This window comes from Hyperolius riggenbachi, chromosome 12 (genome assembly GCF_040937935.1).
Source record: "Hyperolius riggenbachi isolate aHypRig1 chromosome 12, aHypRig1.pri, whole genome shotgun sequence".
Taxonomy (NCBI): domain Eukaryota; kingdom Metazoa; phylum Chordata; class Amphibia; order Anura; family Hyperoliidae; genus Hyperolius; species Hyperolius riggenbachi.
The window spans coordinates 121,549,374-121,577,367 of record NC_090657.1 but is presented as its reverse complement, the minus strand read 5'-3'; the positions used below and the strand labels follow the sequence as shown (position 1 = coordinate 121,577,367).

The window sequence follows — 27,994 nt, the reverse complement described above, 5'->3', positions numbered from 1 at the left end:
CACCCCTGCTATGCATTTGAGTGAACTCAACTTGCCTAATCTCCATGTTCACATCCAGTGACTGACTAAGCATTACCTTGTACTCATACTGTGCTGCATGATCTGGTTTTTCTTGTATTCCTGTATTGTCTTATTGCTGTATGTCACCACTAAATATTGTCTGTAACCTAAACTAATGTCCAGCGCTGCGTAATATGTTGGCGCTTTATAAATAAAATAAATCACGAAAGAGCCTACAAAATGGAGGACCTGATGGGGAACTTTTCATCAATATACAAAGCACTCCCCCAGAGAAAACAATGGTGTGCTTGGTTTTAACATAACTTTATTCTTTCATGAGTTATTTACAAGTTTCTGACCACTTATAAAATGTGTTCAATGTGCTGCCCATTGTGTTGGATTGTCAATGCAACCCTCTTCTCCCACTCTTTACCCACTGATAGCAACACCGCGGGAGAAATGCTTGCACAGGCTTCCAGTATCTGTAGTTTCAGGTGCTGCACATCTCGTACCTTCTTCCTATTGCAAAAACAATGGTGTGGTATATGGGATACAAAGATAGTGGGCCATTCTTCATCAATGGAAACCTCAAGGCCACTGGATATGCGAAATTGCTACAACAAGATGATGTATTTCCCTCTTTCCCTCTTTATGCACTGAAGCTGGCATGTTCCCTGAGTTTTTCCAGCAAGATGGTGCACCACCACATTATGGGTGTCAGGTCCGAGCATTCCTAGATGAACAGTTTCCTGGAATGTGGATTGGTCGTGTTGGGTCAGTTGAATGGCCCCCAAGGTCTCCCGATCTGACCCCCTTAGACTTTTAACTTTGGGGTCATCTGAAGGCATTTGTCTATGCTGTGAAGATATGAGATGTGCAGCACCTGAAACTACGTATACTGGAAGCCTCTACTAGCATTTCTCCTGTGGTGTTGCTATCAGTGTGTGAAGAGTGGGAGAAGAGTGTTGCACTGACAATCCAACACAATGGGCAGCACATTGAACACATTTTATTAGTGGTCAGAAACTTGTAAATAACTCATCAAAGAATAAAGTTACGTTAAACCAAGCACACCATTGTTCTTCTTGTGAAATTCCCAATAAGTTTGAAGTGTCACATGACCCTCCTCTTATTGAAAAAACTAAAGTTGGATTAAAAATGGCTGACTTCAAAATAGCTGCCTTGAGTTTTTGTGAAGTTATGTAATCCTGCTATCTCTGAACGTGAAATGCTGTCTCTGACATTTTGTGTTTCCTATCTTATGCTTAAGCCCTGTATGTGCCAAGCACAATTTCTGGCATGACCCAGTCATGCTTGGCGAAATAAAATTATTCTGATCAGTCTTAATTGCATAGTCAATTTCTGAAGCCTAAAGTGTGTCAGTGCATTTATACCTATACACTTATCCAGTAGGTTCAGGGGAAAGGTCTGCTGGTATTTTGTGTTTTCTTGGCTGGCGAAAAGGTCCATCTGCGGGACTCCCTGTCATTTCATAATTTGTCTGAATGTTTTTGTGCAACCATTACAATTTGAATATCAAAATCCTACCTAAATAGCCTAAAACCCAATTCAGCAATCCTTTAAGATGAAAGGCCATAAGGGACAAAAGTGATTTTTTCTTTTCTGTACATTCATCACAGTTCATAGCAGTACTAGCAAAGTGGTCTATGATAACTGCAACCCTAATGTTAGGTACACACCTTACAATTTTCTGTTACCTGCGAACATGTTGAAAAAAAATATCTATCTGGCAGGTAAATCTAACAGAAAATTGTATGGTGTGTACCTAGCATAATATGAACTGTTACCGTACTATACTTTTTTTTTAATTTTTAACAGTATAAAGCCCTAGTTTGCAGAGCAGCAAGAAAGTTATTATAGGTATTTCTCCATTTTGGCATATAACTAAGAAATGGAATCCAATGCTAATCCGTGCGTTTGATAATACTCCATGCGTTATGCTGGGTACACACTATGAGATTCTATGGTCGATTTACTGTCAGATCGATTGATTCCAACATGTCTGATTTGCTTTCCAATCGATTTCCAAGCATTTTCCAATCAATTTCCTTTTAAGGTGAACAGAATTCGATGGAAAATACTCAGAGCTCGATCAGAAAGCAAATGTTAGACATATTGGAAATAATCGATCTGACAATAAATCGACCATAAAATCTCGTAGTGTGTACCCAGCATTACAGGAATACTGAAGCTTTAGGTCACTGAGCAGATACAGTAGTACCCAATATTAACAACAGAACTAGGAACCAAATAATCCATATCTTCTTTTACATATAGAAACACAGTTCCTGTACCTAGCATAAGATATGTTATCCCCATTGCCTGCAAGCATATAGGAGTATGCTGCCTGCTCTCCAGCACTACAGAAGTTAGACTAGATTAGATGCAGGACAAAGGTTCACCGCCCACCTTTCCCTGCTACTCTGAGTTCATAATCCATCCTCCATGTGAGGTACTTCATCCATCCTAAATCTGAGCTGCTGAAACTGCGCATGGAGGATGAAACAGCACACTTGAGCTCATCAGCCCCGCATTTAGGTAGTGATATCAGTTACTAGCAGAACAGATTCCAACCCATGATCATATTGGATTGCCCTTCAGCATCTACTTACCCTGTCCAGTTCATCATCATAATCAGGGTTTTTAACCGAGCCCAAATTCTGGACCTGCTACCAAATATCTGCAAACCCTAATGGAAAGATAAGACTATTGCACGCTTATTGTTTTAAGGGAAAAAGCAGGGCCTGGACAAGGTTCTCCAGCAACAGAGATGCAGATTCCAAAGTGCGCTCCCACTCCCCTGAATTGTGCCCACCCTAGTATAGGTAACAAATGATTTCCCAAGTATTAGGTAGCTCCCCTTCCCCATTCTGAGCCGTTGGTATTTGGTAGCCCCTCCTGTCCAAGTAAAGCTAGTCAGATGCTAGACTCGTATTAGGTAGCCCCCTCCACAAGTATATATAGACAGATGTGCCTTCAGTATGAGGCAGCCACTCCTTCCCGAGTATAGATAATCATATGTGCCCCCTGTATTAGCTACCCCCCCCCCCCAAAGAACACAAGAACAGGCATGTGTTTCTCCAGTAATAGGCAACACCCCTCCCCAAGTTTAGCCTGGAGTTCCCTCACTATTAGGCGAGACCTCCTACCCAAGTATAGCCAAGTGTTCCCACAGTATTAGATGAGCCCTCCCTCAGTATAGCCAAGTGTTCCCCCATTATTAGGTGAGCCCCCTTCTTAGGTAAAGCCAAGTGTTCCCTCAGTATTAGGTGAGCAAGACTGAGACTATGTGACAGGGTGAAGATGATTCACGCGGCACCAAGACAGGTACCTATTACAGAACTCTCTGCATATGGCCAGGTGAGGGGGCTCTCTGAGGGCACAGGCATGCCCTCAGGGCTCTGTGCCCAGAGGAAACTGCCTCCTTCTGCTTTGGCCTGGCCTTGGGAAAAAATGACCAGTCCTTTGAGCCAAATGCAGCGAATGATAATGATTTGTATGTGTAGTACAGCTGAAGGTCCGTACACACGCCGGACTGCAGGCAACGACGGGTCCGTCGTCACCTCCCGCTGGGTGGGCGTTCCAGCGACAGTCCAGCGTGTGTACAGTCTGTCAGCGGACTGATACGGCTGTTTCTGAGCTGGCTTTCCTGCTATTTCATAAGCTTTGTTAATACACAACTTCAACCAGTCAGAGTACTCGGATGCTCTTAACCCTTTTCAAGCACCTTGAAATTGAATAAATAATCTTCCTTTCTCCATGCAGAACTTTTGTCTTAGTAACACAAAATTACTTTCCTGACATCTTGTAACGACTGCTGGCATGGCGGCTGCAGACACGCAGGGTGTGTCCGCAGCCGCCTTTCTTCCCTGTACTTAGGCCTCATCCGTTCCGTCAGCATCTAGCACGCTGGGAACGGTGCTGTCTCCTGCTCATAGGGTCTCTGTCTCGCGCGGGCGCGCACGGAGACAGGACCTTTATGCGGGTAGAAGGTGCGTCAGCTGACCTGCCGGTCGGCTGACGTCAGAGGTGACTCTCGCCGCTCGGATTGGCGGATTCCGAGGTGGGAGCGGCTGAGAGCCTTCCTCTGCTTCTTAAAGCCTTCGTTCTCCATTCGCAAACTGTCTGCTGTCGTGAATACTTTGTGTTAGCGCTCAGACTAGTATCCGGTGTGCTTTGATCTGGGAGGAAATCAGGGATTTCACACAAGACTAGGATTATTGTCTTATTGTTATTATTGATTACCTGTGTATGATTCTGGCTATACTCTGACCTTGCATTTGCTTATCGTTTCTGTACCTCTGCCTATCTGACTAGTTGCTGAACCTCTGCCTGATTACTCACTACTCTTCTGCCTTATGATTCTGTACTGATATACCTCTCTGTTGCCGAACCATGCCTGCCTGACCTCTCCACTCACCAGTGTGCCCTAGCCACTGGTGAGGTGGTATATTTATATACCCACCAGCTCCTCTGGTGAGGTGTCGCAAATCTTTCCTTACAGTGACTGATCGTACCTTACCAGCTCCTCTGGAAAGGTCTGGTTTAACTATACAGTCACTTACACTGCTAGTACCTTGCCAGCTCCTCTGGTAAGGACTAGTTGTTCTATTTCTGTACTGTCACTGTTAGTACCTTTCCAGCCCCTCTGGAAAGGCCTGGTTAAACTAGACAATCACTTATCGAGAAAGGTTAGATAAACTGGGTTTATTTAGTCTAGAAAAAAGACGCCTTAGAGGGGATCTAATTAACATGTATAAATACATCAGAGGGCAATATAATACCTTGGAGGATGAGCTTTTTGTCCCTAGGCCTTCTCAAAGGACTAGAGGACATGATCTGCGCATGGAGGAAAAACGTTTTAACCATTTATTTAGGAAAGGGTTCTTTACAGTAAGAGTGATTAAGATGTGGAATGCATTGCCACAGGAAGTCGTTGTGGCAAACTCTATACCTGCATTTAAAGGGGGCTTAGATGCTTTCCTTGCGTTGAAAGACATCCATGGCTACAATTACTAGGTAATGCCTAATGATGTTGATCCAGGGATTTTATCTGATTGCCATCTGGAGTCGGGAAGGAATTTTTCCCTTTAGGGGCTAATTGGACCATGCCTTGTAAGGGTTTTTTCGCCTTCCTCTGGATCAACAGGGATATGTGAGGGAGCAGGCTGGTGTTGTACTTTATACTGGTTGAACTCGATGGACGTATGTCTTTTTTCAACCAAAATAACTATGTAACTATGTAACTATATAACTTGCTCTGCTAGTACCTTGCCAGCTCCTCTGGTAAGGACTAGTTATACTACTTCTGTACTTTCACTGTTAGTACCTTTCCAGCCCCTCTGAAAGGGCTGGTCAAACTATACAGTCTCTTGTACTGATAGTACCTTGCCAGCCCCTCTGGTAAGGTTTAGTAAAACTATTGAGTTACGGTTGCACCAAGCACTATTCACAGTATCCTTGTCAACTATACTAGTATTATTGGTGATTCTGCAAATCACCACATAATCAGGTATAGTTTCTGCATTATTGGTGATACTGCAGATCACCTAATAATCAGACAACTGAGTTGCAACACCCTGCGTTACACATCTAAAGAACTGAACTTTTTCTCTTTGCTGTTTGAGGGATTCGAACAAAAACAAGGGATAAAGATTTCCTGTTTCCTATGGAAATCAGATACCACTTTCGAAGAAAAATAAGAAGGTAACTTAAAAAACAATTCTATCCTCCTGGATAGACATAAAAGGTGGCTTAATGTTCAAAGTCTGTATTTCCCCAACACATCTGGCTGTAGTGATAGCTACCAAAAAAACAAGTTTTTTCGGTAGCTAAGTCTTTTAAAGGACTTCCAAGGCCAAAACGAAGAAAATTACACTTTACCTTTTTCTTAGCAGATTACACGAAGGACGCCCTGCACGTCCTCCGCTCCGTTCCGCCGTCAATGTAGGCCTTTCCGTTCCCCCAGGGTTTGCTCCGACCCCACCGAACGTGTCGCATCGATGCCACCCCTAAGATGGCCGCCGCCTTGATCCGCGGCTGCACAGTACCCTTTGCCGCGATTGCGACTGCGCAGCCTTTAGTCCGCCTCCCACCGCGTAGTGGGTCCCGGCATCCTCCTGAAGCGTACGTAGGGCGCGGCGGGAGGCGGGCTAAAGGCTGCGCAGACGCAATCGCGGCAAAGCGTACTGCGCAGCCGCGGATCAAGGCGGCGGCCATCTTAGGGGTGGCATCGATGCGACCCGTTCGGTGGGGTCGGGGCAAGCCCTGGGGGAACGGAAAGGCCTACATTGACGGCGGAACGGAGCGGAGGACGCAAGAGCGTCCTCCATGGATTCTGCTAAGACAAAGGTAAAGTGTAATTTTCTTCATTTTGGCCTCGGAAGTCCTTTAAGGAAATTTGAACCAAGGGCTCAAAGGGAAACAAAATGATTGAATCTAGAACTAAATTCAAATCCTTAGGCACTACAGTAGGCTTCTTTACTAATTAGAAGTAAAGAGAACTGTAAAGTAAAAAAGAGTAAAGTATGTACCTAAAGCTGATAACTGCACTTTTAGGGTGTTCAGCTTTAAACCCATATCTAGGCCTTTCTGCAGAACTTTAAAATATTTGGGATAGAAAAATGTTCAAGATTTTCTGGAGTATTTTTGTTGAACTCACAAAAAACTCTCCAAACACGAAGATAAATGTTGGATGTGACAGGCTTTCTTGCATGTAATAAAGTAGAAACCTCCTTCTCAGATAAACCCTTGTTTAATAAGAAGCGCCTTTCAAAAGCCACGCCTTCAGGTTCAGACTAGCCACTGAAGGATGGTTTATTTTGTCCCTGAGACAGCAGGTCTTCCCTGATCGGCAAGACCATGGGTTACTCTACTGTGAGGGAGAGAAGAAAGGGATACAAAGCCTTCTTTGGCCAGTCCATAGCGACCAGAATTAAAGTAGCATGATCCACTATCACTTTTTGTAGAACCCTCCCTAACAGACCCCTCTCCAGACTCCAGTGAAGCAGGAACACATCCAGAGAGAGCAGAGAGCCCCTGGGGTTGAGGGAGCAGAATCTGGGAAGAAAAGCATTGCCCCAAGAAGCAAACAGGTCTACAGATTGTAGACCCCACTTGCTGCAAATCATCAAAAATACCTCTTTATTCAGACACCAGTTGCTCTGACATAACGGTTTGCGGCTTAACCAATCCACCAGAACATTCTCTTTTTCTTTGAGGTGAATCGACTTTAAAGGAAACCTTAACTCTAAAAAAAAAAATGAGTTTTACTTACCTGGGGCATCTACCAGCCCCCCTGCAGCCATCCTGTGCCCTCGCAGTCACACATACAATAATACAATACAATAACTATTGTAAAGCGCTTTTCTCCCATAGGACTCAAAGCGCATAGTTGTGTCTCTGATTAATACAGGGTTGCAGGCTGGGTTGTGTTACAGAGGAGATAGTCAGATGTTCATGAATGCCAGACTGAAGAGGTAGGTTTTCAGTTTAGACTTAAATGCTTCCAGGGATGGAGCTGTCCTGATTGGATGTGGCAGGGAGTTCCAAAGTGTAGGGGCAGCATGACAAAAGGCTCTGTCTCCAAAGGTTTTGAGGTGGACTCTGGGGGTGACCAAGGTGTTACGTCCCTTTGATCTAAGATTGGGGGGGGGGGGGGGGTGTGATGTAGTTGCAACAAGTCCTTCAGGTATCCAGGGGCCAGATTGTGCAAGGATTTGAATGTCAGTAAGCCAATCTTAAACAGAATTCTCCATTTTATCTGTAGCCAGTGGAGTGAGCACAGGGTTGGTGTTATGTGGCAATGGCGGGGTTGGCTCATTAACAGCCTTGCGGCGGCATTCTGTACTAATTGCAGGCGGCGTAAGTCTTTCTTATGCAGGCCTGTGTAGAGGACGTTGCAGTAGTCTAACCTTGATGTGACGAATTCATAAATTAGGGTTGGAAGATCCTCTGAAGGAATTAGGTGTTTAATCCTTGCAATATTCCTTAGATGAAAGAAGGAATGTTTCAGCTCAACAGCTGAAATTTGATTCCTGAAGCTTAAAGAGAACCCGAGGTGTGTTTAAAGAATGTTATCTGCATACAGAGGCTGGATCTGCCTATACAGCCCAGCCTCTGTTGCTATCCCAAACCCCACTAAGGTCCCCCTGCACTCTGCAATCCCTCATAAATCACAGCCGTGCTGTGAGGCTGTGTTTACATCTGTTGTGTCAGTCTCAGCTGCTCCCCCGCCTCCTGCATAGGTCCAGTCCCTGCCCCCGTCCCTTCCCTTCCCTCCAATCAGCAGGGAGGGAAGGGATGCAGGCGGGGACTGGAGTTCTGTAGGAGGCGGGGAGAGCAGCAGACTGACACTATAGAGATAAACACAGCCAGCTCTGACAAGCTGTTTGTCAGCAGCGTGGCTGTTTTTTATGGAGGGATTGCAGAGTGCAGGGGGACCTTAGGGGGGTTTGGGATAGCAACAGACCCTTGGCTGTATAGGCAGATCCAGCCTCTGTATGCAGATAATATTCTTCAAACCCACCTCGGGTTCTCTTTAATTTCCCATCAATCAGTACTCCCAGGCTGCACACACAGTCTGAGTTGTTCAGGTCTGAGCTCCCTATTCTTAGCGGTGTTGGTGGAGACTGGGGCTGCTTTGCTGTTGAGCCCTGGCCCTCGATAACAAGAACCTCAGTTTTGCCAAATGTTATTCATCTAATCCTGAAGCTCAGCTAAGCATGCGTTTATTTGTGGAGTAGGGTCTGTGACGCCAGGTTTGAATGACAAATATAGCTGGGTGTCATCAGCATAGCAATGATATGTCAGGCCATGTTTTTGTATGATTTCTCCAAGTGGCAGCATGTATATGGTGAAAAGTAAAGGGGATAATATTGCGCCCTGAGGTACACCGTATTTTAGTGGTACAGGGTTGGAGAGGAAGGGCCCTAAGGCTACCCTTTGTGTTCTGCCAGCCAGGAAGGAGTTGAACCACCGGAGAACAATGCCATCTATGCCACAGTACTCTTGTAGCCTGTTGAGCAGGATTTCATGATCGACTGTGTCAAAAGCCGCTGAGAGGTCGAGCAAAATCAGGATGGAACATGGACCCTTGTCTCTTGCAATGAGCAGATCATTGCAAATCTGGGTGAGGGCTGTTTCACAGCTGTGATATTTTCTGAAGCCAGATTGAAGAGGGTCAAGGATGTTGTTTCTGGAGAGCCTGGCTTCAAGTTGGAGGTAGACAGCCTTTTCAATAACTTTTCCCAGAAAGGGGAGGTTTGAGACAGGTCTGTAGCTGTTTAGAGCATCTGGGTCTAAGGATGGTTTCTTGAGTAGTGGCCTGACGATTGCTTTTTTCAGAGTAGAGGGAAACCACCCTTCTTGTAAGGAACCGTTGACTATTTTGTGGAATGCAGATTTAAATAGTTCATTTCAACATGAACTTAGTGGGGCCAGGGTCCAGATCGCAGGTAGTCTGGTGAAGGTTTGAGAGGATATCCAAGATGTCTTTTTCAGTGATTACCTTAAAATCAGACCATGGTGGTAGGCTATTTTTGCACCTGTTATATGGCTCTGCATGGGTTTCTGGGGCTGTGAATTGAATGGCAGATCGTATGGAGGAGACTTTGTCTGAGAAGAAGTGGGTACATTTCTCGCACAGTTCCTGTGAAGGTCTGATGCTGGATTTCCTGCAAGATGGATTGCAGAGACTGTCAACCGTGCGGAAGAGTTGGGCAGGTCTGTTGGCTGCATTTGCAATTTCGTGAGACAGGAATAAGGACTTCTTTTTGTTAATCAGTTTGATATTTTTTCAGGTGAGCAATTAGGGAAAGTTTATCATCAGGGGACTGATGTTTGCACCACCTTCGTTCCAGTCTGCGTCCCTGTTTCGTTAGTTCCTTTATAGAGTTGTCAAACCAGCGAGCGTGTGCGGAACGTTTAATCTTTAAGGGAGCTATGGCGTCAAAAGCGGCTGAGACATTGTGTTATATTTAAGGACCATGGATTCAAGGCCTAAGTTGTGATCTGTCAGTGCGCCTAGGTTGAGGCTGTTCTGAAGGTGTTGGGGTGTCAAACCTTTCAAGTAACAATATTTTATTAGTTCTTTCACTTGGTGTTTTGTAGTCGGTGCTGTAAAGGAGAAGTGGACAGTGTGGTGGTCTGACCAAACTGCTTGATCAATTTCCACATTGGATATTAGGAGTTATGAATGGAAAATGAGGTCCAAAGTGTGTCCTTTATTGTGGGTAGGGAGGTTGACTGCTTGAGAGAAGCCCAGTTCATTCATGGAGAGAAGTAGCTCAGTTCCTAATTGGGAAGAGTATCGACCCATTCGTTAAAGTCTCCCAGAATTATCCACCCACGGGTGTTTCAGTGTTATGCAAGATACAAGTTCTGCTATTTCCTTGAGAAAAGCTGAGCCAGCATCAAGGGGGTCGGTAGACAAGCAGTATGTTTATTTTTTTCTCAGCTGAGAGTTCGGCTGCCAGACATTCAAAAGAGTGACGGAGTGCCCTCTTTTCTCTCTCTCTCTTTCCCCCTCTTTCCTTCTCTTTCTTTCTTACTTCTTTCCACACTAACCAGCTCAGCAAACACCTGCGACCCCTTTTCCCGGTAGCTTATCTATCACTGGACGATGAGCTCCAGGGGTCTTAGTTAGTCCCGATCTTAATCGGGCCCCCACCCCCTATTGACCTACAGCATGCTCTAGATAGCTGGGCTTCGCCCTCTAGAGCAAATTTTACACTACTTTGGATGATCCTAACTCCATGGGACAATGTTGTTCTACTGTATCTGTTGACTCTGTTGTCCTGTTTTTTTGTTTTTGTTCTTATGTTCTCTGTTTGATGCAGCTTTATGTACTGCAACTTTGTTATGCTTAAAAAGATAAAACCCAATAAAATTTTCGAAACACAAAAGAGTGGGTGGGGGCTACAGCAAGGGGTTTAATATTCAAACTGGATTTGAAGCACAGAGCTAATCCTCCTCCCTTGCGGTTTTGTCTTTCGCAGTGTAAAACTGAGTAATTGTCTGGTACCGCAGCCACGAGAGTGGGTCCTGAGTTCTGATCCAACCATGTCTCTGTAATTAAAGCTAGATCTGAAGCCTCTATTAGATCATGAATAACTGCTGTTTTGTTGTTTATCGACCTGGCATTGCAGAGTACTGCTTTAATGTTGTTTGCCTTAACTTTGAGGCCTGTGTTCTTAGCTCCTGGCTGGGGGTTGTAATCAGGAGTGTGGCAGCTATCTCTGTTATCTGGGTCCTTTACTGATACAGCTGATTTGGAGATAAACATATGTGATGATTGCTTTGGCTTTGAGTTACGGGTGCCTGCACGTCTTCCCCTCTTCCCCCGCCTGGTTTTCTTGAGAGTCCCAAGGGATTTTAGAGGGGTAATCAAAGCAGAATCTTCTTGTAAGAGTTTCTTGGGAACAGAGGTTGCAATATAGATAAGCATATCAGCTGAGTATTTTAATGGTGACATTTGGACAGCGGATAGACATCCTGATGAGATCAAAGGGAAGGGGTCTTTTGCAAGCTGTACTTCTCAGAAAAAAGTAGATGCTTCAGTTTAAAACAAATTAAAACAGTTCCTTGTTTCAATTTAAAAAGTTTGGAATAAATGTACTAAGAGGGAAAGTCATATAACATAGAAAGCTCACAAGGTGTTTTTTGCCATTTCCACTACTTACAGAAACTGAGGGTTGAAGAAAGTTGAAGAATTTCAAAGTTTGAGGTCAGCTTCTAGCAGGCTAGGCATTTTCAGTCCAAGTCCAATTTTAATCCAGTTTAAATCTCAGCCATCCAAAGTGATCCATAATTTCTGATGAGCTGTACTTGTTGCCACAGAGGTGATGAATAGGATTCCTCTGTATTTTGGGTCCTGTCCGTGCCCAAATGTATTTAAATAGTCAAATTTCTGAGACAAGATGTGGAGCAGCTTGAGAGAGCTGCAGCCCAGCTTGGGCACACTCAGTCGGGATCCTCTGGTCCCCCCTGCGTAAAAGTTTACGTATTACACCCGTAATGCGTACAAATGTAATTGTTGATGTCTGCAATAGCTTACTGCACCAGCAGGAATGCGTAAAAACCTACACATGGCGGCCGGCCGACTCCCAGTCGGCAAAACCGAAACTAGCTGGCAGCGGGGGACCAGAGGAGCCATGATTGACTGCGAGGGCAGAGGATGGCTGCAGGGAGCTGGTAGATGCCCCAGGTAAGTAAAACTCATTTTTTTTTTTAGAGTTAAGGTTCCCTTTAAAGGGACTCCGGGCTCAAGCGATTAAACCGCGCATGCGCCGTACTGTCACGCCGGACGCCGTGATGACGCGAAGTGGCCAGCGTGATTACGTCACACGTGTCATATGGGGAAGCGGGAGCCCGACACTCGGGCCAGTGTCACCTGGAGCCACCCGGAAGCCGCGGGCCAGCCATCTCTGGGAGAAGACCTGGGAGAAGAGCCAGGACGCCGTCGTGGGACCTCACGGCCTACACTGGGCTGCAGAAAGCCCAAGGTGAGTGCAATTTTCATTTTTTTTTAGCTCGGAGTCCCTTTAAGGAAAGTAACCTGTTCTCCACCCAGTGGAAGATCTGTAGTGATAAGGAGATTAGAGGTGGACTGTGAGTCCCTCCTTGTTTGTTTATATGAGTCACTGATGTCTGCTTGTCTGACTGAACAATCACTTTTCTGTTTCTTCCAGATCGCCAGCAACTCTTTGCGATTCAAGGAAAAGGTCTTTTCTATTGGCGTCCATCTACCTTGGATGTAATTCTGACCCATATGTACTCCCCAATCCCAGAGGCTCGCATCTGTTGTAATAATTATTGGATCCTGTGAGATCCAACTTACTCCTCTTTGCAGATTTTGTCTGGATGTCCACCAGTTCAGAGAGAGAGAGTCACTGGATCCAATAGCCAGATCGTGTTGTCCAGATCCTCCTGTTCTGATGAATGATTCAAAAAAATGAAGATTTATAATCAGGCAAAAATCGCCATTCGGTTTTGGAACCAAGAAGAGTGTGGAGTGAAAACCCTTCCTCTCTCCTGAATTGGAACCTCTTCCACTATCCCTTTCAGCAGGGCCGGTTTAAGCAACAATGGGACCCTAGGGCAAAATAAACCTGGGGGGCCCCCCCAACAGATACCCCGGAGCAAAAATTGGCATTAAGGGACCTTTTTTTTGCAGCTGGTATAGTCAGGGTTTGAAGCCCCAATCGGTCGGATCTCCACATTCTGGCTACCCCAGCCTGCATGGGGGACAAGGGGTTAAAAAGTTTCAGGAGGGGGATCCCACATAATTAAAAAAAAAAATTCCCACACTCTAAACATAAAAAAAAAAATTGGGAAAATAGGAAAAAAATGCCAGGGATCTTCATACAGCCATATTGCTGCTGTATAGCGATCCCTGGCCAAAGCGATGCGGCTGCGTGTAGACCCCCTGGAAACCCCGTCAGGAAATGTATTGCTCTTTCTTTTGATACATGTAAAATTACACTACCGTTAGGTTTGCTACTAAAAGTGACATTTGCTGCATTTAAAAGTATACTTTTTTCCTTCGAAACTTTAAAATCGATTTTCTCAAAAACTATAAGGTCTTTTTGAAAAATTGTTTTTTTCCTCTTATTCCCAGTGATCTCCTTAACATATCCTGCAAATTTAGGGTTTCTAGAATTTAAGGTGGATTTTCTATTAACCATTAAAGTCGGCTGGTTTTTAAATGTGTATTTTTTTTCCTTTGAAACCTTAAAATCGATTTTCTCAAAAACTATAAGGTCGATTTGAAATGTTTTTTTCCACTTGTAGCCACTGGGGGCCCCTACAAGCTCTGGGGCCCTGGGGCAGCTGCCTCCTTTGCCTCTATGGTAGCGCCGGCCCTGCCTTTCAGGAATAGACTCCTCACAGCATCTTCCATGGCTGACTGCTTCACTGGGGACTGGAGAAAACTCATAACCCTGAAGGTTTTGGGTGGTATTTGAGAAAATTGAATTCTGTACCAATCTTTGATGGTTTGGCAGATATATTTGCTTTTTGAAATTTTCTGCCATGCCTGATAAAAGTTTTTTTTAGCTTTCCCCCACTTGAACATAGTCATTGTTCAGATCTGGGTTGTTTGGGAGTATTTGAGGACTGACAGTTGAAGATGAAACCCTTGGCTCTAGTTCTTTTTCCCTTGCCATTTTTTATCCAATTGTTTGTTTCTATAATTTTTCCTAAAGTTCCGAAAATTCTTCCTGGGAGCTTGTTTTTTCTATTGTGGAAGAAAACTATTTTTCTTTTCAGAAGCCCTTTCTAGAGCCTGCTCCAGGGTGGAGCCAAACAACAGGTTACCTTCAAACGGAAGGCCACACAGTTTATTCTTAGCTACAACATCGCCATCTCAGTTTTTAAGCCACAGGAATCTGGCAGCAGAATTTATTAATGGCAAGCTTCTGTCAGCAATCCTGACAGCTTCACTGGAAGCATTAGCAAGAAATTTAGCGGCGAACCTTAACCACTTTATCCACCACTACAGTATATCTATGTCCTCTGTGACTTCATCTAAGCCACAAGTCAGTAGATATAAGTCTTGTAGCAGAAGCAGAGCTGTGCAGGATTGGCTTGCTCCTGTGCATATTTCTAGCACGATCTGATGCAGCACTAATTGGTGAATGGGAATATATGTTTCCTGAGCTAATGAGATTGATTTTTTCCATTAACAATACTTTTATTTTCTCAGTTCATAGTGAAAAATACACTCTGTAGCATTATTTCAGAATCAAATATCTTCACAATAAATTGTTTATCTACAGTAGCACTTTTTATTTTTAAACTGGAATTGGTAAAACTGAGAAATAATGTTTTTTTCCATGGTTTTCCCATTAAAATTCATAGAAAAAAAATTGTTCAAGGGAAAAAAATGACATACAATGAAAGCCTAGTTTGTCTTGAAAAATCAATATATATTTCATTCCTGTGTCATAAGTAGGGATAAAGTTATTTCTGATTAATTAAGGACATAGCTAAACTGTCAAAACTGCTCTGGTCCATAAGTGGGAAAGTCTGGATGCAAAGTGGTTAAATCAGATACTGATTGAGAAAGCTTCTCAATTGGAGACCCAGTCTTTAATGAAAGCGGATTCTAGCTGAAAAACTAACTATAACAAGTAACTTGTCTATATATCTTATCTAAAGTTTAGATAGCTTACACAGCAAATCTAGCTGCAAACAGCTTCAACAGAATATGATTATTTCTTCCTGTGATACAATAACAGCGGCCATGTTTTAAGGAGAGCCTCCATTTTCTTATCTGAAACATCTTTAAGAAATCTGGTATCCTCAAAAAGTATAGGAGATTCGTTGGATAGTTTAGAGATGGCAACATCAAGTTTAGGGCATTAGGACCATTCAGAAATCTCCTCTTCGTTAAAGGGATATCGTCTTTTAAATGACTGATACAAATAGCTTTTGATCAGGTTCTTTTCATTCATAAACAATAAAATCCATAATTGTTTTATGAACTGGAAAAACTGCTTGTTTTTAAATGGTCTGGACTGAATACATACCATCCTCAACAGAGGTCGGTTTAGGCTTATCAGTCTGAATATCTAAAGCCGAACAAATATACTCCAACAATTCCACAGATTGTTCAGGTAACAGTTTAATTTTTCCCTTAGTAGAGCTTCTGGGTGTCTCCTCTTCCTGAGCAGAAAAGTTCACTGCTGGGAGGAATCCAAAATTCTTGGAGCCTGAAACACTTGAGGTATATCCGTGTCCACAACAGGTTGAACTATCTCTGATGTACCTGGTACAGGAGGAGCTTCCTTAGAAACAAAAATCTTTTCAGCAAGTTGCTCCTGAAATTTAGATAGCATATCTTTAAGTATGCTTTGTGACGGTCGGGTTCACCAGCAGAACCACGCAATCGTACAAAATTGCGCACAAAATTGGTTCTGGAGTACCCCTTTAAATTCATTTCAGTGCTCTTCCAGCTCACCAGCCCTGCAATGGGGGATGTGAGTGCTTGTTTATACTTCCTGAGATCCCCAATAAAACCCTAAAACCAGAGCCATTCACATAGCTCACAGATCTACTACAAAGAACTGCTGATAAGAAGCAGGATACAGGAACGCATCGTAAAATCATTAGGTGACATTCCTGCCTGTCCTGCAGATACCCAGAGACACGTCCCTTAATGAGCTTTTGATATCTCATTTCACAGTAGTCCATAATTCAATGGATATTGCGGAACCGTTTGGGCCCAGCGGTCCACAACTCGCAGTGCGTCATGCGACCAGCGCAGCACACCTGAGACGTTAATCGATCACATAGCGGCCTCACAGCCTGAGATATAGATTACCTAGACAGGGGAGGTGTCACTCTAAGCGAGTTTGATATTGATTGGTTCAGCGCATAATGATGGAATGTAAAATGTTGGTTTTTATATATGTCAGATATCTGCTGAGTTATGGCATAATTGGAGAAACTGCCGGTTCTGTCCCTCAGACAATAGGGGCGGACTTCAGCAGCCTGAGGTCAGATTGCTAAGGGTGGAGAAACCTCTCGTTACCATCCACACCCTCTGGCAGAGAAAGGGTTAAAACCGACTGACACTGAGCCTGGAGAGAGATACCCGAGCCATCCTTTACCATCACGGATTTAGCTGGATGATAAAAGGATTAATACCCATTCCACAAAACATAACTGTTTTGATATTAAAAATTGTTAGTTTTGCTATCTCTAGAAAGGTTGTCAAATTAACCCTTTTTCCTACAGGATTTAGCTAGAGTTAGAATTAGCGCATTCGCACGCTTTTATTGCGGATTGGTGGCAGCGACCTGGCCTCTATATGAGAGCACAAATTGTATCGATTGTATATACAATCGAAATTGGACTGTGTGTGGACTCACCAACCAATCCAAAAGGTTACTTTGCCTGCAGTTCTGACTGCCTTCAGGGTTCCCTCAGGGTCTGAGGCTTTATGGTAAACTGCAGCAAAGGGAACAGGAATTGGTGGGTGAGTGCGCATACGTCACATTGCCGGCAGCGGTGCGACCAATCTTTGGCATCAGTCTGTTCACCATATTACAAACCATTGGATGTGCCTATTCCCCGAATGGTAACGGTGTCAGATTAGACAAGATTGGCACGTGTTGTCGCATTATTACCTGACGACCCAGCAACCGGTATTTTAACGTCAACTTGCTCACAGTCTTACAAGCCATCAGAGGCGATTAATCCCTGATGGTACTGGAGTAAGTTAGACGAGTTCACGAGGCTGGACGTCACATGCTTCCACTCTCATGTTTAACTACTTGCAGTGTACATTACACAAAAGTTTAGGATAGGTAGGAGCAAGCTTTTTTTTTTTTTTAGCAAATACCACATAGTCTGTTTTTAGACTTGCCTGTGGCTTTAAGATGAGTGAGGTTCTGAAACACAAGAAAGAGAAAGAACCAAACAAAGCTTTATTAATTGGGGGCGGAGCCTGCGATGCCAGCGTGAAGTTGTACTTTGAAAGAGTGCCCGCTCCTGCTTACCAATAACGCTCAAGAACAAACTTTATTGCCAGAATTTCACACCCAGACTGTGACCAGCAGGTCTAAGAAGAGGCTAGCAAAGGACACTCCGGGCAGGGGATCAACAACAACAACAAATAACATTTGTAAAGTGCTTTTCTCCCGTAGGACTCAAAGTGCATAAGCATGGCTCAGACCATCGTGGTACAGAGGAAGAATTTTATAAGTCCAGAAATGCCAGGCTAAACAGGTGGCTTTTCAGTCTGGATTTGAATAGCTCCAGGGATGGTGCTGTCTTTACTGGGTGTGGCAGGGAGTTCCAAAGAGTAGGGGCAACATGACAGAAGGCTCTGTCTCCAGATTTTTCAACCTCAACACAACCATCGGTGGTACAGCTCCTAAGACGGAACGAGGCCACACAGACCCCGGCTAAGATGTCCACCGCTGCATCTCCCATGGGTAAAGTACCGCCAGACTCTGATGCGAATGCTACCAATCGATCCCTGAATGAGATAAGAGACTATTTGCATAGTCTCCCCACAAAGGAAAATCTTGCAGAGTTAGCAGAGTATATCACCTTGACCACGCGTGCAGAGCTGCAAAGAGTTCAAGAAGAACTCACAGATCATAGCGGGAGGATCGCGGCGCTAGAAGCAGAATCAGCTGCCATGCGGTCGGAACTTAAGGAACTGGTAGCCATACTGGACCAACAAGCTGCTACCAACTCCTTTCTAAGAGCTGGCCTAGAAGATCTACAAAGCAAAAGCTGAAGATGTAATACAAGAGTGCATGGAATGGCGGAGGAGGAAATCCCGCAGCAGCTAAGTGCGTCCCTAGTAGCCATCTTTAATGGATTACTGCAGCAAAATTTGACAGGGTGCATAGAACCTTACGACCAAGACCAGCAGCTGAAGAGCCCCCGAGGGATGTCATCTGTAGGCTTCACCACTACAGCATCAAGGAGGCCATTTTGCAAGCAGCAAGAAAGGCAGGCAATATCACCCACAATGGCAGTCAACTTCTCCTTTTCCAGGATCTGGCCCCAGTACTTAACCCCATGGTGGGCCCTACAACCTCTCCTGCAAGTCAGGCATCCTATCGTTGGGGTTTCCCGTTCCAACTTCACATGCTCAATGATGGGAAAACTTTTACTCTTCGATCCCCCTCTGAGATACCAGATCTCTGTCATGTACTGGATTTACCCCAAGTAGAGCTCCCGGAGTGGCAACAGGATAAACTACTGACTGGCCTTCCACAGCAGCAGAGGTGGTCGTCGCTCCCAGTCGAACGCATAAGGTGCAGGTACTTGTGTTACTCTCAGTCATCTCCTTTTCTTGGCACTAAAGTAGGTCGCCTTCCATAGTATGGAAAACACATAAATGTGTTCTGAGAGGCTTTTTGATTAACTTGGGTACAAAACGCAAATGGGAACGAGAAGAAGTAATTAAGGGGCTTCTGGAGGAGATAGTTACGTAGGAGGCATCCATAGGATGTATATAAGTCTAATAGATCTATATGTGCAATATATATAAATAACTAGGTAAGAAGAAGATACTCTTACCTGCTACGAAAATTGAAGACAATTGTGTAAAATATAATAATTTATTTGTTTTAGCACCTCGACAACGCGTTTCACGACAAAAGTCGCTTCCTCAGGTCATGTAAAGTGCTCTATAGCTGCAGTGACGCCATGGACTTTTCACTGCAGCTATAGAGCACTTTACATGACCTGAGGAAGCGACTTTTGTCGTGAAACGCGTTGTCGAGGTGCTAAAACAAATAAATGATTATATTTTACACAATTGTCTTCAATTTTCGTAGCAGGTAAGAGTATCTTCTTCTTACTTAGTTATTTATATATATATTGCACATATAGATCTATTAGACTTATATACATCCTATGGGCGCCTCCTTTTGCTGTACGTAACTATCTGTGACCCTAGCATTTCAACTAGGGGCAGCGCCTCTACTTTCCGGTAGGGCGCATTTTTTCAGGAGCAGCGACCAATAAAGGCCGAGTGGAGACGGTATTTCTCCACACACGTGGAAGGTGGTTGCTCTTTACATAGCAACCCACACTTGTGAGTATAATACTTTTTTCTATACATCAACAATTTTGAAAGACGTTATCACACGATACTGGGCTCCTGGTGTCCCTGTGTTTTTGTTGTTTTTAACCAGCCCGTCTGGAGGAGATACACTGTCTGGAAGACCATACCTCCCAACTTTTTGAGATGAGAAAGAGGGACACTTAAGCCACGCCCCTGCTCACGCCCCACCACGCCCCTAGTCCCGCATACGATAAAGATTTCATAAGAAAAATATGTTGTTTTATAATTGAAACCACACTAGTCATTTCTATACTGGTTCATTTTCCTTCATATTAACCTTTTAAAATTAGTAATATATCATTTATATACATTTACATCATGTATATCAATTTAAAGGATGGGAATAACGTTTAGAGTCAAACATTTTTTAGTAGAGAAATACATATATTTACATAGAAAGAGGGACAAAGTCTTGAAAGAGGGACAAATGAGGAGGAAAGAGGGACAGGGCTCCCAAAGAGGGACTGTCCCTCCGAAGATGTCAACGTGCATTTTATATGCATTGGAATAAGTCAGGTAAATTGCTTGCCAGGGCGCTCAACCAACAGCACCAGCGGACTTATGTATCCCATATAGTAGATCGGAAAGGGTTCAAACACATCAGAAATGAATTGATAGCCAACATATTAAAAACTTCATAATCTTTACAATCTCGCACAGCCCTCCAGTGAATATTTAAGAGAACCCCTCGCGAGAGACATTGATACTTATCTAACACAGGCTAAGATGCCAAGACTGGATCCAGATATGAGGAAAGAACTGGAAGAACCCTTCTCTGAGGCTGAGATAATGAAGGCTATTGCCAAAATTAAGCCAGGGAAGGCTCTTGGGCCGGAGGGGTTCCATGTCAAGAAATTCAAAGAGCTTCTGGTGCATAATTTGTCTCTGACATTTTAATGCTTACACAGAGGGTGAAAGGTTGATTAGATTCCCGCCACAAGCTTTAGAATCCCATGCGACTGTTATAGCTAAGCCCAATAAGGGCCCAGCAGCCTGCAGCAATTACAGGCTGATTTTGCTCCTCAATCTTGATCTGATGAGCTTTTCAAAAATTTTAGCAAACAGAGTTGCCAAATATATGGGACATTTGGTCCACTGGAACCAAGTAGGGTTCATCCCTAGCAGAGAAGCTCGCGACAACATGACCCAGGTAATAGATTTACTCCGGCTCTCGCGATCGAGCGGTACTCCATGCATCTCCTTTCGACAGATGCGGAGAAGGCATTTGACCGCGTGGGCTGGAGTTGGATGAGAGTGGTGCTGAGTAATAATATAGGAGCTAGAATCCTGACATGTCTTGACTCCCTCTACTCGACACCTTCTGCCAAGATCAAAGTGAATGGAGTTTTATCGCAGTCATTGCAGATTTCAAATGGTATTCGACAGGGTTGCCCACTATCACCGCTTATATTTGCATTGGCCCTGGAGCCTTTACTGTGTCACGTTCGAAACAATTTCTCTATCACAGGGCTTATAGCTGAACCCACTGAGCACAAAGTAGCTGCATACGCGGATAATTTATTTTTATTTCTGACAAAACCTATCACTACTTTGCCTAATTTACTAGCTGAGTTTGAGCGCTTTGGCAAGCTATCTTTTTTCAAAATAAAAACTGACTAATGTGAGGCCTTTAATGTCGGCTTACCTGATGAGATGGTTGGACTCATGAAACAAAGCTTCCCCTTTAAATGGAACACTAAGGCAATAAAATACCTAGGGACTAATATCGCAGACTCTCTAGATTCCTTATATACGCTTTTCCCCCTGATGTTCAAGACTTTGACTTTAGATCTGCAATGATCGGACTTAACAAAACTCTCTTGGATGGGCAGGATCTCAGTTATAAAAATGGATGCAATGCCTAGGTTGTTGTATCTGTTCCAGACGCTCTCTAAAATTCCCCTCATTTTCTTTCAGAAGATACAACGGATCTTCAATAAATATGTCTGGAGGGGTAAACCACCTCACCTCAAAAAGATATTTTATACTGTCCAAATCAAGGAGGCCTAGCTTTACCCAATGTTCAATGATATTACTATACCTCAATCTTAACTAGAATCATAGATTGGTGTAAACATTCTGGGTGTAAACAGTGGGTGGAGTTGGAGTCATCCCTTACATGTTAACCCCTACGGAGTTTACCTGGACCTTGCAGAAACCAAAATATGAGTGGGGACTCCCTCCACATTGTTGGGTTACCTTAAATGTCTTTCATAGATCCAATAATGAACTCAATATAGCACCAAAACCGTCATCCCTTTTACCAATATCAGATAATCCAGACATAGGAGGTGACAATGAAGGTTACTTACATGATAGATGCCATAGAATGAGAAATCTGACACTCTCTGATATGTGCAGTGGAGGCCAGTGGCCAGCCCTGGTAAACAAAGTGAAACCTGCACTGTGAGAACGTTACCTGGTGGGAGTATCTCCATCGACACTATTTAATGAGAAAGAGTTCTCCCGTCGCCTATTAGGCAATGTACAGAATTTGCAGCCATATGTAAGTGCAGAGGCCCCATTAACAAGAAACTCTCTCAGCTATATGCAATATTGACCAAGCTTGCAATTCTTCCTCTGCCTTTTTTCCGCTCTTGGGAAACACTTAGGAAGGTACTTATCCCCAACCCAGAGAACAAAAATTTGTATTTTTACCCATAAATTCTACTGTGGTGTGAGAATACAGGAGTTAAACTACAAAACACTTACACACTAGTACTTCACTCCTCATAAAGTAAGTAAAATGTACCCAGGCTCTGATGATAAGTGTTGGAGGTGTGGAAGAGAGGTAGGCACTCTCATACATATTTTATGGTCGTGTCCGGTTCTTGATGGATATTGGAAGAGGATAGAGAGACTGGTTAAAGCGGTGATGGATGGAGATGCGCTGTTCACTCCAAAATTTTATCTCTTGCATTTTAACGCGTGGTCCATGAAACAATATAAAAGGTCAGTGGTACGCCTGTCCTCAATATAGGTGTCACAAACATCAAATTTTGGGTTCGCGGACACCGAACTCGAACTTCTGCAAAATTTTGAGTTTGCGCGAACCGAGTGAACAGCCATAGACTTCAATGGGCGAGCGAAATTAGAAACCTATTAAATGGCTGCTTTAAAATGTCCGGAGTGTGTACACGTGGTAGTAGTGTAAGGGTTGTGTCCGCTTCACACTGACAGACAAAACTCACCTTTTAAAGCACCGCAAACAACCGCAAAGAGTTGTTAATAGTTGACACTCTCAGGACTTAAATGTTAGTCCTCCCAGAGGCAATCTTTGTGTAGTGGTCACCGTGCTAATGTGTGCAAGTAGGCGAGAGTGCAGGCAATGGTGGTTTTCCAGTCCCTGTGTTATCGGCGGGTGGATCCCAAAGGGTTGTGGCCATGTGTCGGACTAAAAAAAAAACTGTGCATGTCCGACATAATCATCACGTCGCAATAGCCTTCTGTCCTTGCTGGCGTGGCCATGATAGGAGGAGATTACTGGCACCTCTTTCCAGTCGTGCTGTGACATCACCCTTGAACACAGTGTACAGCAGTGGTCCTCAAACTAAGGCCCGCGGGCCGAATGTGGCCCCGAGACTTTTTTACTGGCCCCCCACACACAAAATGTATTACTTATAGATGCGGTCAGCGACATCTTTAAATATTGGTGGTCCGCATATAGAATAGCAGTGATGTCACCACCCATCCACATGGAAGCCAGAAAGCAGTAATTCGTTGGTTTCCAATCAGATTCCAAATCAGGTCACACTGCTGTCTAATTGAACTGCAGGTTGTCACCTGGATATGCTTCACTGTCTGGCCTGCAAAGACTTCTACATCATTTTGTGTATACTCCGGCCTCCCAGCAGTCTGAAGTATGCTGACCCGGCCCTCAACCCAAAAGGTTTGGGGACCCCTGGTGTGCACCATGCTTTGAAGTCTGTTGTGCAACTGCTGCATCCTTTCCGACTTCTGGTAGTTCGGCAACATATCCGCCACTTTGTGCTTATAGTAGCGTTTGGTCTAGTAGCGTTGCCACCCAGTACAGGTCGTTCCCCTTGAGCCTTTTTATACGGGGGTCCCTCAACAGTCAGGACAGCATGAAAGAGCCCATTTGCACAACGGTGGATGCCAAGCTAGCCATCTCCCATTCCTCTTCCTCACTGATGTCACTGAAATTCTCCTCCTCCCCCCAGCCATGTACAACACCAGGGGAACCCGAAAGGTAACCACAAGCCCCACACAAGTGGTATGATTGCTGCGGTTGTTCTTCCACCTCCTCCTCAAAGCCACCTTCCTCCTCTGACTCCTCCCTGTGCATTGCCACAGGTACAGCAGATGTCGACGACAAGTCTGGTTTTGGTGGTGGTGATGGTGCCCAAAGCTCTTCCTCTTCCTGGTCACTCTCCTCTATGGTCTGATACAGGGCACGCTCCAGGAAGAAAGCGTATGGGATAAGGTCGCTGATGGTGCCTTCACTGCGACTCATCAGGTTTGTCACCTCTTCAAAAGGACGCATGAGCCTGCAGGCATTGCACATGAGCGTCCAGTAACGCAGCAAAAAAATCCCCAGCTCCCCACGGCCTGTTCTAGCACCGTACTTGTACAGATACTCATTTATAGCTTTCTCTTGTTGGAGCAAGTGGTCAAACATGAGCAGACTTGAATTCCAGTGAGTTGGATGTCGCAAATCAAGCGCCTCACTGGCAAGTTCTTTTGCTGCTGAATGTCTGCAAAGCATGCCATGGTCGCCTGAAATGGCCACACACCTTCCTGGACTGCTTGAGGACCTCCTGTAAGCGTGGATACTTAGACACAAAGCGTTTTATAAGATTCAACACATGTGCCATGCAGGGCACGTGTTAACTTTCCCAAATTCAATGCAGCCAACAGATTGCTTCCATTGTCACACACCACTTTGCCAATCTCAAGTTGATGCATGGTCAGCCACTGATCCACCTGGTTGTTCAGAGCGGCCAGGAGTACTTGTCCTGTGTTACTCTCGGCTTGCAGACACCTTCATCTTCTGCCAATAATGGTTGTGCATCACTAAATTCATCACACAAATGTGTGAATAACTCCTCTGACCTATCAAGTGGAGTGGCTGTGGTGCTAGTTGTGGTTTTGGCTGCCGGCAAGAGGTAAGTTGTTGTGGGGTGCCCGAATCAGAGCAGGGGGATGGTGCGTCAAGGTTCCGTGTGGAAGCTGTAGAAGATAGGGTGTACTGTGTAAGCCAGTCAACTACGTCCTCTGAATTTTGGGTGTTGATGGTATGTGCCCTCTGAACACTGGGCATTCTTCCAGGGCCGCAGGAAATCACAGCAGCACGACCTGGAAGAGCCCTGCAGGGTGGCCTGCCTCTGCCTGTCATTTTTTATCTGGGGTACTGTGCCTGCTACGAGTGAAACATAATGCACTGGAGGGCCGCAGGAATATAGCCATTTAGTGCAATACAAGACAGGCAACGACACGCTCGTTTCGGGCACAAAGCCCTTCGTCACGCCCAATGCACAAAGCACTATCTATAAAAAAAACATAAATAAATGTACATTAGCAACATTAACCCATTCGCGTTCCGTTGTTTTCACTTGAGCAAAGTTCACCTCCTATTGATTAGCCTATAACTTTATCACTACTTATCACAATGAACTGATCTATATCTTGTTTTTTCCGCCACCAATTAGACTTTCTTTGGGGGGGGGGGTACATTTTGCTAAGAGCCACTTTACTGTAAATGCATTTTAACAGGAAGAATAAGAAAAAACGGAAAAAATCATTATTTTTCAGTTTTCAGCCATTATAGTTTTAAAATATTACATGCCTCCATAATTAAAACTCACGTATTGTATTTGCCCATATGTCCCGGTTATTACACCGTTAAAATTATGTCCCTATCACAATGTATGGCGACAATATTTTATTTGGAAATAAAGGTGCAATTTTTCCGTTTTGCATCTATCACTATTTACAAGTTTAAAATAAAAAAAATATAGAAGTATTTCATCTTTACATTGATATTTAAAAAGTTTAGACCCTTAGGTAAATATTTACATGTTTTTTTTATTGTAATGGTTGTTTTTTTTATATTAAACATTTTATTTGGGTATTTTTGGGAGGGTGGGATGTAAACCATAGTTTTTTAATGTAAATGTGTGTTGATTTTAATTTTTTTAACTTTGTTGTAGTTTTACTTTTTGGCCACAAGATGGCGGCCATAAGTTTGTTTACATGACGTCACTCTAAGCGTAACACACGCTTAGAGTGACGCATCGGGGAGGGAACGCCCAGAAAAAGCGAAGCTTCCGAGAGAAGCTGTCGCTTTTTCAGCGGGGGAGAGGAATCAGTGATCGGGCACCATAGCCCGATACATTGATTTCGTGGCTACCGAATCCGCGGCCGGGAGTGCACGTGCACGCGCGCTTTCGGCCGCTGGAGCGCGCGGTAGCGCGCATGGTTCCTGGACGTAGTTTCTACGTCCAGGAACCAAAATAGGTTAATATAGTGTATAAAAACACATCCCAGCACCTCACAGAGAGATACTCCAGAGAAAATGTGTGGACATGGTGTAAACACCAAGGCTCATACAATGGGCTTGATTCACAAAAGAATGCTAACTGTTAGCACGGCCGTTTTCGCGCTAATTTTCCCATTGCCCGCGATCATGAATTTTCGCGCGAAACGATAAAGTTTTCGCACGCAAACGCAAATTTTACAGCGAAATCGATATCGTTTTCGCGTGAAAATTCGCGTTTGCGTGCGAAAACGTTATCGTTTAGCGCGAAAATTCGCAAGCGCGTGCAATGCGAAAATTCGCAAGCGCGTGCAATGCGAAAATTCGCGCGAAAACGGACGTGCTAACAGTTAGCACTCTTTTGTGAATCAAGCCCAATGAGTCTTAACACCTGTCCAGAAAATGGAAAAAGTGTCAAAAGAACAGCAGATAAGGAGCACAAAGTGACGAAGAGCCTGCAGATTAGTAAATATAAATCTGTCTGTCACATTTGTGGAGTATAGAGGATAAGACTTCAAGACTACCATCCCATAATGGTGACTAGCACAATAGACCTATAAATATTGGTCTTAGTGTCACCATGAAAGAAGTAAGTAGCAAAGCAAATAAGACGAAAAAAGAATGCAACAGTCTTGACAAACCTATTGATCCTGAGGAGAATGCATGACAGGAGCATCACGGAGTAAAAAGAACATCTGTGGCAACCAGATGTATACAACACCTTAAAGAAGGCATATAGTGAGAAAGATAAATGACTAGCAAACCAAAGCATTATGCCCAGAAAAACAATGAAGCATAAATAAGGAAAATGCCACACTTCTAAAATCCAAAACTAGGCCATCTATCCCATAAGGGTGTCCCATAAGAGTCTCCCGGCTATGTCTAATAATACAAATCTATCAGGCCAAAACATGCTGTAAAGGAAGCTAGAGCCAAAAGCTAACAAGCCAAAAGGGAAAAGATATTCCTATATTGTGGCATATCCTAACTACAAAGTATATAAATACATATACTGTATATATATATATATATATATATAAGGAGCGCAGGTGATCAATGTTTTAAAATTTATTATACCTTTATTGGTAAATGTTTTTAAACAGGAAATTAACCTCTAACAACTTTCCCATACATTACCCACTTACACACACATACATACATGGGAGTTGTGCGGTGCCTTATAAAATTGTGTTATAAAAAACTTTTCATATGCAAAAAGTGTGATGATCTCTGCTCGTATCATCCAGTTCCTAAAAGAGTTATGCCCAGATATCCAATATCAAAACAATCACTTATGTCCTTTTAGGCAGATATAAATCAAGGTGCATGCAGAGGGAGGAATAAACTTGATGTTTCAACCAATACTGACTCGTGTCTCACCCGTACCGGTTGCTAGTTCAGTATCTCCCTCACAAAAGTGTCCAAATTTACCTTTGTTCTGCAATACTCAACCATCCCGTGTACTCCTATTTACCGCAGCTTGTGTGGGCAGAGAATGGCGCGTCCGCCGTATCCAGTTGAAGGTCTCGCAGGCAGCGGGTTCACTCGTCCTCTCTGCCACAATGGTTCATCTGCCGTGACGTCACTCCGCAAGACGCTGGGCGGTTCTCCCGAGAACTCACACTCCAACCCACCGGTATTGCGGTCCACAGGAAGAAGGAAATCCGCCTCTCATGCGTTCCACGCTGATATCGTTACACTTCCTGGTTAAGCGGCAGCTTAATTCTTCCACAAAAAGCTCACAAATTGATCCATTAAGGGTTGAACATTCCTTCTTAGGTACTTCAACAGTCTCTGGGGCGCTCCTCCAGACTTTAAATTGACATGTTTCGACGATTACAATCGTCTTCATCAGAATCTGTACCTAAGTGGTATGTGTTGGT

General features: G+C 44.0%; 1 protein-coding gene across 1 annotated transcript in view; it reads right to left on the bottom strand.

Annotated features, from left to right (window-relative positions):
• The window catches only part of NAT9 (N-acetyltransferase 9), a 404,101-nt gene that overhangs the window by 71,797 nt on the left and 304,310 nt on the right, over positions 1–27,994 (bottom strand). The window lies entirely within an intron of this gene.